Source organism: Aptenodytes patagonicus, chromosome 5, assembly GCF_965638725.1.
Source record: "Aptenodytes patagonicus chromosome 5, bAptPat1.pri.cur, whole genome shotgun sequence".
Lineage (NCBI taxonomy): Eukaryota > Metazoa > Chordata > Aves > Sphenisciformes > Spheniscidae > Aptenodytes > Aptenodytes patagonicus.
Window position 1 is genome coordinate 18,108,095 of NC_134953.1, and position 11,084 is coordinate 18,119,178.

Here is an 11,084-nt window from a genome sequence, read left to right on the forward strand (position 1 = left end):
AAATCGCAGGTGACACCTATCAGAGGTGGGATTTGGAAGGCAGCTGCCTTCATACAGACACTCAGCAAACAGAATATAGGCCCAGAACTGCTTTTAGCACTTTATCCTAGAAATCTGGTATTCTGTAGGTGAGAAAATAAAAATAAATACCCAAAGCTCTGATACAAACGAAGTATGCCTTGAGTAGCTGAAGTAATGAAGCCTCGCTTCCTTTATCATTGCAATTGTTGTCCCTAATTCCTCCGTAACTCCTTTCACCCTCCCATTGGGCAGGACACAGCGTGTTTTGGAGCCAAGCGCATACTGATGAGCGAGTGCAGACATGTGGTTGCAACTGAATATACAGATATCCATTAGGGAATTAGAGATCATTGTGACAGGGGTGCTTAGACTGATAAATCATACCAGTTTTAAGCTTTAAAACAACTTTACTATATTGGCATTCATTGACTACATTCTTCATGCCAATAATACTAGTTCTTAAACATAGAATCATAGAATGGATTGGAAGGGACCTTTGAAGATCATCTAGTCCAAGCCCCAGTGGTGATCCACATGATCATCATATGTTCAAATCAGCCAGTCCTTTATCCTAAATTAGCTGTGAGCATTCAGTCCCATGAAGCTGACGCTGTACAGTCAAGTACCGGCAACTATGACCTGTGATGGTCTAAGCCATAGATGTTTTCAGGCCCCAGAGCTCTTCAACAAGGACAGTCAAAACTGAAGTAGGCACCCTTTTTCTTCCCCAGCCCAAACTGGAGATCTTATCCCTCTAAGCCTGTTGAATTCCTAGGTAGTGGCCAGCCCCTTGGTCTCTGCCTCTGGACAGAGTGCGAGGCTCCCAGGGAAGGGAGGTTACTTTCCCAGGCTCTGGCACATGCTTTCATCACATCACTGCCTGGGTTTGTTCCCCCTTCCTGTTTGCTTAAGCAGCTTCTTCCTTCCTTAAGGCTAAAGCAGTCTTTTCCCAACTCTCAAGGCTACACTTTTTCCATAATCAATCATGAATAAGTTGTTTATAGTTCTCTCTCTCTGCTTTCAACCCACGACTGTATTTTCAAAGCCTTTGCTGCTATCTCACACTTAAACTGGGAATCATAACAAACAGCGCCTGGTCCCAAGCTCCACTTCACACAGGCAGCTCTCGTAACAAGCTGATAACTAGCCTAACAAGCCAGGACCAGGGCCTTGCACCATCTTCCCTCTGGGTTGAAAACAAACTAACATTGAAGTTCTAGTATGTTTCTCTTAGGGGTGCAGCAGACATCCACTTCAGCTGCAGAAGCAGTTGGGTAGCTGGCTCCAGTTCTGCCTCCTGGCCCTCTGGGACCTAGATTTGGAAGAATTATCAATTGTCTTGCAAGAAGTCATTTCTCCACAAGGACCTTTAGGTATATTGTCTCAGGAAATTAAAAACATCAGTTCTTCTTGGATTATTCCTCACCTGCTTCTCTTTACTGTTCAATTCCTACATTCAGTATCCCCAGCTTGGCTAAAGAGGAGAGAATTGGTGTGTCCCCCCCACGCTCTACTTCGTGTTTTCATCACTCTGAGCATTACTAAAACAGGCTCCCTCCACTACAGCATCCTGCTTCCAGCCGAACTTGGTTCTGCCTAATTTCAGAGTTAGACTGAAGAGCCACCCTGGGACACCCATGGGTGTTTTTCTCAGTAGCTTATCTGCCACTTAATGATGAACTGTTGACTCTGGCATCTACATAAACAGTCTGTGCTGATCCACAGGTCAAACCCTGAGCTAAGACAAACTGGTACGGTTTCAAAATAAACCTTGGGAAGTATCAGTGACCTTCTAAAAATCCCATTGACATTTTAATCCTTAGAAACTCCATTTCTAGGTACAAGGTTAGTTATTTCCAACAGGCTAGCTGAGTTTGATTATCTGAATATCATCTCTGATAATGAAAGGGTTTGGAGCTCAGCTGTGCCTTTAACTTTATATTGTGTGACAGCCCCAGTTTATAATTAACTTGTAATTATTAACACTTTAATTATCTTGTTTATAGAAAAGTCATAGAGGCTCTTTACTCTAAAACCTTTGTTTTCATATAATAGCTTTGAAGGAATTGAGGATTTTTTTAATATACAAAGCATGATACAGCATGAACTCACCTAGAAAGCATTTCCTATACTAAAACTAGGAGATGGTAGAGTTGAGTCATACAAAGCATGAAACATTTACAGCTTCATTAAATGGGCCCCAAAAATGTAAGAAATGGTTATAACTTAGTAGGTATTCTTACACTTCCTTCAGCTGGGCCAAAGAAATTCCCTTTAACTCCTTCTTAGGGAGGAGTTTAACTTGTAAAGATAAGACTCTAATCAATTCAACCAATTATTTTCATCCATGTTCCCTATTAGCCACAGCTGTGCAAGACAGTTCATTGCTCTGCCCTCTGCTAAAGGCTGCCACTCCCTCAGCTCTCCTGTCCTCGTGCTGTAAGTGCACCTTCACCCATTTCCATCAAAGTAGCTTTTCCTGGCTTATTAAATAGACTTTTTGCTAGCCCAGAGTGGTTTGGCTGAAATGAGCGTGTGTGTAGAAACAAAGATCTTTCTGCATTTTCCCACCAATAGCTCCAGCTCATACATGCTTTAATTTAACTGAGTTTCCGTAAGTTAATTCACCTTTGCCTCAGTTAGGTTGATCCTGGCAGAAATATTTATCTCAAACAGTTTGTGCATGTTCCCTCTTCCTATCAGCCAAGCCCTTCAAGAGGAACAGGGTGTATATTTGCAGTATGTGCTGGCTTTTCCCATATTTCTGCCCTCAGAGTGAGCAGCTGTGGCCCTCCAAAGGCAAGGAAGCAAAACCATTTTTTTTGTCGGGCAAGGAGAGCATTTTTCACTCTCATACACTTGAGAAAACGTGATTGCTTCATTACTATCGATAACAGTTTTGTTATTGTTTCTTATGTAGCACTGCAGACAAGGCTGGTTGTGTTAGGCGCTGCCCAAACACAGCAGCCTTTTACTTTTCTTTTAATTTGAGGACTGGAAAAGCATTCCTCAGCAAAAGGCTTTGGTGGCAGTTTCATCCCTGAAAGGGGGCTCTGCTGCAGCAACATCCCACCTAGACCACTTCCAGCCTCCTCCTCCTCCTCACCACGCTGGGCTCAGCACCATACCACCAGACATCCATACAGCCCTGTGGTGAGCAGACTGCAAACTGAAAATAACCCGGAGGCAACAAGAAGAAAGTTTATATATTTCAACAGAACCAGTTCCCTGCCCTGCTGCATTACAGGGCTGCATACATGTGGGTGTGAGAGGGAGGGCACGAACCAGCTGCGAGGGAAGGGATGTGATTTGCTTTTTCCCCAGCCACAATAGCACTAAACCCCAGCCTTCTGCAAAACTAAGACAAATTGAAGAGATTTAATCACCATACCCCACATTCTGAAAAGAAAGCAGGTACTATTCTAAAGGGCATTTTGATTTACTCCTGATATCTGTAACAGGAACTAATGTTTAGGATCAGAAACCAGACAGACTGAAATGAGAAATAAGAAACAGGAAAAGAGTGACAGTGGTTAACTAGCAGAACAAATTATCAGGGGAAATGTTGGTTTTCTCATTTCCTGATGTCTTCAGATCTGTCTTTTTGGAAAAAATATGTACTTTAGTTTAGCATAAATCAGTGGGCTAACGTCAAGAGAAACATGAAGAAATTGCATGGCCTGTGAAAGATGGGAGGTCGGTCTATGGGGTCTATTGGTCTCTGCCTGTTCTGCAGAGCTGAACTCCCGAATAAGAAATAAAGGGTTTCTTCTGCATCCGCATGCACATGCATCCTGTGCCTGCAGAGCAGAGTACCCGCAGGCAGCTGGTATTCAGTCCCACGTGGGGTGTTCCACTGCTGACCACCGCATCCACACACAGCAGTCTGCTGCATGTTCAAAGCCACAAGCCAGCTTGTTTCACACCCAATTCCCAGCCCTTCTGCTTTTCTCATTCCAGGACATGAAACAAATTCAGGTTCTTCTCCCTCCTGCTCCACACGAGCAATCATCCCAGACGAAACAGATCCTGGGTGTCCTACATACCCCATTATCCCTTTTACTACAATACAACTTTTCTGTAGTTTCTTCTGCAGTTTGACAGTCAGATTAGACAAGGAACTGACGAGCACTTGTCCCTTTTGGGGTTCCATTTAGACTGCCACACAAACCCAAGAACATTTCCTCTGGCAGAAAAATACTAACTTTGCCTCTTATTTCTTACTAGTATCAGTAAGAAGCTCTTACAAAGCAAGACCTGACTAGCAGTTTTTCCTCCACTACTGTCTGATCGCTCAGCTGGTGGGACGAGGTAACCAACAGGCAGCAGGTACAGGCAACTTGGGAAAGGTCTGAACAGCCTTTCGACAAACGTGTTTTTTCTGAATTCCAGCATGCCTAACGCGCATATTCCTTTACAGCCCCACATAGCAATCTTCCCAGCAGTGCCTTTGGGTACCCTATTCCAGCGGTTAAGCCTCAGTTACACGCTGCTAATTATTACTGTTAACAGCCTCTTTTGGATCACAGTGATCTTTCAAGATGTCTTAGCAAAATACTGTCGTCACAAACATTGTTAGAACTCCATCCACTTCAAATATTGCACACAAGTTTAGGCAATAAATCTGAGTTTTTACCTAGCAAAATCAAATGCCTTCTGTATGAACGGATAATCACGTCTCATACTGCTCCCATTACTATTATGTCAGCTAGCCCATCTCCCGGGCAGTTTAGCTTTGGGGGGTGTGCACAGATTCCCTTCTGCCCATCAACACCAGCACTGCCAAGTAAATATGGTCACCATGTCACAGGAAAACACAGGTCAAGTACGTCTATAAAGCTGCAGTAAAAAAATACCAGTCTTAAACATCTGCTCCCACCTGACACAGCTACACTCTCCCTGGGCTCTCCCAGCATAAGCAACTCAAGTGGTCACACCTGCCGTGACCCACCACCACTTGTTTGCCTGGGCTTCAGGGTACTTTCTCTTACACTTCCCCCATCACTCCACTTTCATGAAGGCTCTGTAACAACCAAAAGGGATGGGTTTATTCTCATCAGAAGATTGATACGAGTTAAAAACTGCTAAGAGAAAGCAATTAAGCTCAGAAGAGTCTTTGCAAACATAGCAACGCTCAAGGTTTATTTTCCCGTGAGAGGAAAATGATGATACTCCTAAGGATTCAATGTACAACAAGTGGGTTCTAAAGTGACTGGCCTGCTTTTCCCAGGTACCGCTTACTGAAGTGTAGATCAGAGATGACAAGTCCTTAATCTGGACTGAAACTGAAAGCTTCAGTTTTCAAAGAGGCAATATATATGCCTATCCAGTCTGATGTGATATCAAGCAAATTTGATTTAGGATTCCTTATGCACTCATCAATGAGCCTGTGCTGACGGTACAATGAAATTGAAACTATTCTTTCATTGGAGGAACACAAACACTTGCTAGTGCTGTGAAAACTGTAGGGTTTAACTCACAAAAGTATTAATGAATCCTCTCAAAGCCATCACGAGTCTAGCATGGGCAGGTTGATTTTTACCTAGTCTCCCAAGCAAGTGCTGGCTTTTTCTTCCCTTACCTTTATGCTCTATCAGTGCCTTGAGTAATACCTGCAGACATTCCCTCATCCCCAGCTATTCCTGCAGTTTTTTCCCCACACTCCATTTACATCAGGCTCCTGGGGACAAAGCCACTGATTTTCTTTTTTTCCCCTGGCCAACCAGGTTATTACAAGGTAGGATGAGGCAGGACTCAAAGCCTGATGAGCTCCTATGGAGATCATATCTGACAAATGCCTTCCTCCCATGCTGCTGACACCTTTGAGGACCGAGGTTTTACTTCATACTCTCCCTCCAGGGTACAAACATGTGCAGAATGCATCAGTTCACACTGTCGCTGCTATATACTTGGGGATAGCCTGCATCGCTCATGAGGGACCTGAAGATTTACCCACGTGCTATGTGAAAGGAGCCAGCCGTACTCATAAAACAGTGTTTGCAAAGGCAGAGGGGAGTCTGGTCAGAAAGGCGGTGCTGTTCTCCCTGGGTTTGGTGCCTCCAGCAGGTCCCAGAAGTGTTTTACAGAGCAGACCTCAGCTTGTAAATGAGCTGGTTCATTACAGCAAGGCAAACCAAGGGAAGGAAAGCAGGTTAAATTTGCTGCTGCTCCTGCCATATGACACAGTACCCCGGCCAGGACACTCGACGGGAGACAAGCAGCAAGGCCCTGAACAGCCCTGCTTAAAGGAGGGGAGGCAGAGAGATGCTTTTAGTACTTACCACACAGCTGAAGGCAAGAGCAGGCACCAAGGGGAGCATTTCCATCCTCTGCTGTCAGCAGTGAAGAGTAGGAAGACAACCCAGAGACAGTGTTCCCCCAGCTAAAAGCAAACATCTCACATACTTTGAGGTGCATTAATGAAAGCACCAGGTTTTCCATGGTCTGCTCCTGGCCAGGGACAGCACCTGATGGGGGCACAGGGCTCCCCTGAAGATGGGGTGAGGCTGCATGGTCTCAAGCTTGCTAATGTGGGTTTGCATGCAGGATCTGGAGATGACTTCTCACGGGGTGCTCAAACTGCAGCCAAGCTTTCATCTTGCATAGAAGGTACCCAGGATGTCAGGGCAGGTCCACCAACAAGAGCATAGGCACGCTGAGAGGTTATTGGGAGCAAAATGCAGGAGAACTGCACCAGGGTGGGAGCTCCTGGAAGGTGTCAGTATAGCAAATAACCACACGAGGGCTTGCAAGTGGGGTGGAGGGGGCCACAGCTGGCCCCAAAGCAGTGGGGGCTCTCTGCAGGGGAACAGAAAGCCCAGAAATAGGTAAAAAAATAAAGCACTGGACATAAGCAGTCATGTGAACATTGCTCCAAAATTGCTTGAGATAGATGACTCAGAGTAAGTGTGCCTCAATGTCCCCTTTTTCAATGCCGGCAAGTTTCCTACAAATCCATGTTAGGAGGGTACCCAGTGGATCACCCAGACCTAAGACAGGGTCAGCCATGCCTGCACCATCCCCAGCACTGCTTACTCACGATAAACAACCCAAGGAGCCCACTACTTCTGCTGAGGAGGCAGCTTTCCTGGAGGCAAGTGCTATGCTGGAGCAGCTTCCGAGGGCTAAGGGAACCAGGCAAGCTCAGCACACACACCTCAGCATCAAGCCCACACACAACTCGCTTCTTTTCACCTTGTAAGTTTGCTTAGGCAGCAGCAGAGCTTGGGAAAAGTGCAATTAAAATGAAGAAAAGTCACCATCTTGGCCACGTAGTGTGTCATTGCTATTTCTTCAAAGTTATTCACTTTTCTCTATCGGGTCACTGAGACTAGCAGAAGTTAATCAGCATTTCCAGACCAGGCTGTGCAGTTTGAGACACCTCTGACAGCAATAACGGGAGTATGCAGCCCTCTAGTGCCCACTGCCAGCCATGTTTCGGCATGACCATCTTGCTAACACCCGTGGCCATGTCCCTGCAGAGCTGACACAGCTTTCTGCCTCTCTGCCCTGAGGAGGACCTGTCACTCCCAAAACCACTCCTCATGGGCAGCAGGTCATTGGCTTTGCACCCCGAGGCCCATGGCACCGTTGGGTTTTTTTTTAAATTCCAACTTTGTGGCTTTCAGCTGCACCCTTCACTTGCAGGGTCTGCCCAGGAGCTCTCTTCTCCTGCACCTTCTGCTGTTCCAGCTCCAGCCAGCCAGAAACCTTCCCTCAGCATGCAGGGCTGATATACCTGCATTTGTATTGAAGTGTAACATCCCCAACAGCCCACAATTTTTTGATTCCTTTAATTTACCCATGAATGCTGAACATTTCCTCTTCACCTGGGGCATCAGCTCTGGCAAAGATGCAAAGAAGTCCAACCTTCCTGAGGGTCTCTGCTCCAGCTTCACAGCTGCTGCACTTCAACACCCTGCCTGTGATCCAGCTGCTCCTGTCCTCTCTGGCAGCTGTAACCCCACTAACCCTAAAGGGGCCCAAAGCAGTGTCAGCAGCCAGGGTGGCATCAGGGCTGCAGCCCCCGTGCAAGGTCAGCCCTTTGCCACCCACTCAGCACACACAGCAGCTGTTACCACCCCTGCCTAGGGTCCCAGCTGGCTTTTAGGGCTCTTCTCCCCTTGTATGTCCACTTACTTCCAGTTTCTGCTCCTGGTGACTTTCTGGAGAGTCCAGAGCCCACCTCTGGGAGGTACCCGGTTTTCCTCAGAGCCACACCAGGGATCCAGCAGCAAGTTGCTGGGTTTGCCTGCCATGACCTTTATTTGCTGGCCACAGGTACCTGCAGTCTGCCCTTCCCATCTCCCACTGGCAGGTCCTAAGGCGGCCCAGATCCCATCCCAAATGCTCTCCAGGTGCTAAATGAAGACAGCATCACCCTGCTCTTCTGCTGCAGCCCTGGGGGCACAGCACACAGGTCTCAGCACCAGGCAGCTTGGTTTAAGGCCACATCCATGGGGAGAGTGGTTGCTCCGGCTGCCGCAGCTGGAAGGTAACACAGCTTTTTATGGACACAAATGCTTTTCTCATCTGTCTTTTATTGCAGATGGAAGTAACCTTTTCTCGTGTGTTGTGCTGAGATGCTGAGGGCTCAGTTTAGCTGCCTGAGCTCTGCCTAGCACCAGAGGGCACCTGAGACAGCCCAGGGGGCTGGCAGAGGCATCAGAGGACCCCAACAGATCTGTGTCCTTCTGGAGGCCAGGTGGAGCACCCCAGGCCGTCTCCAAGGGCTCTGTGCCCCTGTGCTTGGGCAGAGGTAGCAGCCCAGTCCTTACTATAGCAAAACCATATCCAGACCAATCTCCTTCTCCCATGTCTAGAGAAAAGCATTTATTTCCAAGTGTCACCTCTTCCCTGCCAGCCAGGACATCTGCCTGCCAAACAGCACTTCGGGTGCTCCCCCAGGCTGGCCTGTGGGGAGCAGAACACTGCTGCTGCCAGCTGCGATGGGTTTAGCCACCCTTGCTTATCGGGCTGGGGTAGAAACAGGTGCCCTCTCCCAGGACACAAACCTTTCCAAGCAGTGCCAGTCCCCGCACCCATCCCCGGGGCGCCCGGGCTGCTGAGCCAGGTCTGCTCCCAGTCAGGTGCTCTCCCAGCAGCTTTCACTTGCCCAGAAAGCTTAAAAAGGCCCAAGGTCGGTGTGTTTTCCTTCCCCACACAGATGATTCACTGCACTTTCCTCTATAAACAGTGGGTGGATCCCAGCTGGATTTCCGGGAGCAACACCACACTGATTCCCGGCTTGGGGAGCCACGGCTCCGCGCCTCCTTCGCCACGTCCTCCCAACCTGTCCTGCAGCAAAGCACAAGTGCAGGAGCAAACCTGTGTTCCACACACATGTGCAGAATGCTTATGGGGTGCGGAGGGGAAAGAAAGCCTCAGCGTGCCCCAAGCCATGTTGCTGGATGCAGGCGAGCTGCCGTGCACCCCTGACTGCTGTGCACCCCTGACTGCTGTGCACCCCTCGCTGCCCACTCAGCTTCTGCAGGCTCCTTTCCCCACCCCAGCAGGAGAGCAGCTGTCCTGGTTTCAGCAGGGATAGAGTTAATTTCCTTCCTAGTAGCTGGTACAGTGCTGTGTTTTGGATTTAGGGTGAGAACAATGTTGATAACACACCGATGTTTTAGTTGTTGCTAGGTAGTGTTTACACTAGTCAAGGACTTTTCAGCTTCCCATGCTCTACTGACTGAACAGGCTGGAGGTGCACAAGAAGCTGGGAGGGGGCACAGCCAGGACAGCTGACCGAGAACTGGCCAAAGGGATATTCCATACCATGTGACGTCATGCTCAGTATATAAAGCTGGGGGAAGAAGAAGGAAGGGGGGGACGTTCGGAGTGATGGCGTTTGTCTTCCCAAGTAACCGTTACGCGTGATGGAGCCCTGCTTTCCTGGAGATGGCTGAACACCTGCCTGCCCATGGGAAGTAGTGAATGAATTCCTTGTTTTGCTTTGCTTGCGTGTGCAGCTTTTGCTTTACCTATTAAACTGCCTTTATCTCAACCCATGAGTTTTCTCACTTTTACCCTTCCGATTCTCTCCCCCATCCCACCGGGGGGAGTGAGCGAGCGGCTGCGTGGTGCTTAGTTGCCGGCTGAGGTTAAACCACGACAGCAGCCCACCCAGGGCGGAGCCCAGCATCACAGCAGGCTCATCGCATCTGCCTCATGCTGTCTGCAAAAAGCTTGATGCTAGCTAAGAGCTAACCGGCTCTTGCCTCCCACTGTGCCCTAGTTACAAGACAAGGGCACTGTTTGCAAAGACAAGTGCTGGCTAAGCCCAGAATCTTTATTTTTTTTCCAAGGGACTAATTGCAAGGCTAGCTGAAAGGATTACTTAGAGATGAGTTGACATTTCCCTTAGTGCTCCTCATCAGGCATTTGTGGGCATGCAGCAATGTGCGAACCGGCATGAAGCCTGCCCCGCACCAGGCAAAAGCTTCCCGTCACATGTAACATGGTCCCTAATCCAAAATCCCTCTGCAAAGTTCCATCTCCTCTCAGATGAGACCTGGGGCAGGCAGGAGCATCTCTGCCAGGAGGGGTGGCAGGGACTGGGGTCATCCACACAATGTCCCAGCGTGGGGGCAATCAGGGGGGAAGGGTCCCCCTGCACCCCTGTGCTTCAGCCCCGGGCAATGCCAGGGGCAGCAGCAGCCCTGGGCAATGCCAGGATTTTAGCCACTAGAGGGGGGAGCGGGAGGTTGGATGCCGCGGAGACGATGCACAGAGCTCCAGCACTGCACGATGGGTCCCAGATCCGGACACAGGCACTGATCTCTCACCCTGAGGTGCCTGAGCCCAACCCTGGGCTGGGACCCATCCCGGGACCCATCCTGCTCCAGCCACGCACAGCGCCTGACCCCGGCCAGGCTCTTTGCAAGCAGGAACATCAGGGGGATTTAAACCTTGGGGAAACATCAGCCCTGAGTGCAGAGCATAGGGAAGAGGCAGCACAACACTGCCCAGGGCTCACCAGCCTTTTCCAGCAGGGAAGCCCAAAATGCACCTTGTGCTTGTGCTGGACACCCAGGCCTCCCACTGGCGTTCCCGGCACTGGC